The sequence below is a fragment of the Vigna radiata genome, chromosome 7 (assembly GCF_000741045.1).
Source record: "Vigna radiata var. radiata cultivar VC1973A chromosome 7, Vradiata_ver6, whole genome shotgun sequence".
NCBI classification, from domain to species: Eukaryota; Viridiplantae; Streptophyta; class Magnoliopsida; order Fabales; family Fabaceae; genus Vigna; species Vigna radiata.
In genome coordinates, this window is record NC_028357.1 from 5,157,187 (window position 1) to 5,160,291 (window position 3,105).

Sequence of the window (3,105 nt, forward strand, 5' to 3'; positions counted from 1 at the left end):
AACGTCAATTATAATTTTTTGGCTTTTTTGTTTTATTTTCTATTTTATGATAAATGGGGTTGGAAGTCTGAATTAGAAATGATAAATAAATTTGTCAATTGTCCCAACTTGTTTTGATAAAAATTTCAATATTGACTATGGATGAGTATGAGTAATATCTCATATTTTCAATTAGATAAAGATAAAAATGACTATACACATATACATTTATGTACATATATATCATATCTCTATCTAGTATCCGTCTTCATACTCATTCCATCCTCATTCTTGTTTTTGCTTAAATTAGTAATTAATATATATATATATATATATATATATATATATATATATATATATATATATATATATATATATATATATTACTTTTAGTCTTTATCTTTATAACTTTTTTTCTTTTGTTTTAGCAATACATTTTTTTAATATTAAACTTATTATGTAATTAATTATTTTCTATCTTATTATGTTATTACATTAAAATTATGTATGTAAGTTAAATGTTTTTTTATGAATGTTTACCTCTCAATTTAAGTATTTTATAACATCAATTTTTCATTTCTCAAGTAATATAAAAAAATCATCTCTTTTTATTCTCTTATTTTCAATTTTTGATTTATTTTAATAACTTATGTTTTGTTAAAATAATTTTCATTATCTTTCAACAATTTAATTAGTTTTGTATATAAAAAGTTTTTTTAAATCTCTAAATAATTTTAACCTTATCATACTCTTAATTATATATTTGTTTTTTTTTTTTGCAATTTCATTATTTAATGGAACATCAAATTGTTTTTAACACACACATTTTATTATTTTTAATCATTTCTGATATTTTTATTTTGTTGATTATTTTTATCATATAATGTTATTTTGATATTTTTTATATAATTTTTTTTTATTTTCGAACTTATTATGTACTCCATATAAAAGAATTATATGCTGTTAGAATAATTTAATGTAATTGTGATAAATCTTCTTTATCATCATCCAACATATATTTAAAAGATGAAATATCTATATTAAATTTCAATTATTATTAATTTAATTTTTGTTTTTTTTTTATTTCATTTAAGTGGTGTACTATAATTTTTGTTAACATATAAAAAAATATATTTTATTATAATTTAAAAAATGGCATTTAAAATAATTTTAAATTTGAATATTTTTTTCTTTTTGTAATTTTTCAAAAATATATTTAAATTTTATCAGCTTTGTTTTATTAATTTTTGCAAATTTAATAAATATTTTAATTTTTATGAAATTTTATTTAGTATTCCAATTTTACATATATATAATTATAATTTTTTTTAAACATTTGATATTAAAGAAATGATAATTTTGATATTTAATATTTGATAATATCATGTTTTCTTTGTAAAAATATTTTATAATTTTATAAAAATTAATTAATTAATATTAAAAGGTTAAAAAAATCAAGGATGAGTACATATACTAGTCAAAAAGTATACTCATTAGACGATGAAATAAAGATGAAACAAAAGTTTTATATTAATTAAATTTGAATATAGGAATGCGAAACTTGTTCCCCTGGTTATGCCTTCAGTCTGAACTAAAAACCATGACAAAAGTTTATTATCTTAAGAAAATACAAAAACAAATTTTGTAAGCAAAGTTTGTCAATTTACACAACATTTTGACGGGTGCTACTTCCTGCACCTCCTCTTGTTTCCTCCTTGCACCCCATAAATTATAATATTTTTATTTTATACTTTATTAAAAGATATTAAAAAGTGTAAAAGAAAGTTACTCTCTCTAACCACTTCCTAATTTGTCTTTTATTCTTCAAATAATATTTAAAGGTTAAATTAACGTTATCATCCTTGTTATTAACTGCATCCGTATATCACAAACAAAAAGACTAAAATACCCTCATTCATTACCTTACGTCTCATAACAGCTGCACCTCTAATTACAACTTCGTTCTTCCGGTCGTGGCTGTAATCTTTGAAAGGAAGAAAAAAAAAAGTAAAATGGTGAATTTAGTGGAAAAATTGTCATATGAAAAACTCATTTAGGAGGATAGCATATATGTTTTAAGAAATTTATTTCAAAATTTTTGTTTTGGAAATCCTATATATGTCTATGAAGTTGGTTCTCCAGATTATGGAAAGCTCATTCCCCAATATTCAATTTAGAAAGCATTTTAAATAGTCCATAAAATTTGTTCTGAAAATCATATTAAGAAAAACTCATTTTAAAATGAATTTTATATATAGTCCAAAAACTTGCTCTAGAAATTATGTTCTGGAAATTTTATTTATTCTAAAAAATATATTTTGAAATTTCAAAAAACTTAAATAATCTAAAAATCACCCTTTGTGAAGTGTATTATTGTAATAATATTGAGGCTGAACGTATGACACTGTGAACATACTAAACTTTTAACTCGAGGAACAACTAAGTTCACGATCATGGAATCTTGATTAAATTGGGTGATGACTAAACCATGGGTGTTGCTCTCTCTATCTCCTTAAGTGAGTTCTACATCTTTCCACTATTTTAATTTAGGTTAAATATATGTTTTAGTCCTCATATTTGTGCCCAATTCTCAATTGGGTCCTCATGTTTTTTTTTTGTCCCAATTACATCCTAACATTGGTAAATTTGAGGCAATAAAGCCCTCTCCGTTAACTAACCACTAAGCCGTTGGCACTGATCTCTAACGGATAATTATTGTTTAATTTAAATGAGTCCGTTACGTGAAATTTTTATTAAAAAAAATTCATTTAAGTGACACGTATGTAGAGGTGTCAAGTTGATCCATAATCCATGGATTAGCCCTGACCCATTTTTGAAAAAGCCCCATTTTATGAAGCCCCCTCAAATGGGACCAAAACAAAGTCTCACCCCCCAAAACCCCCTTTCAAGTGGGTTAGGGTTAAGGCTTAATTAAATTCTAAAAACAACATCATTTATATATACATACAAAATTATATATTTTATTAGATAATTTAATGTTATAATTTTATTATATTTAAATCAATATTTTTATATTATACTTATTATTATATTATTAAATAAAATATATAATAACATTTAATATTTTTTGAGTTTTCATTCATTAAATAAAATATATAATTTTAT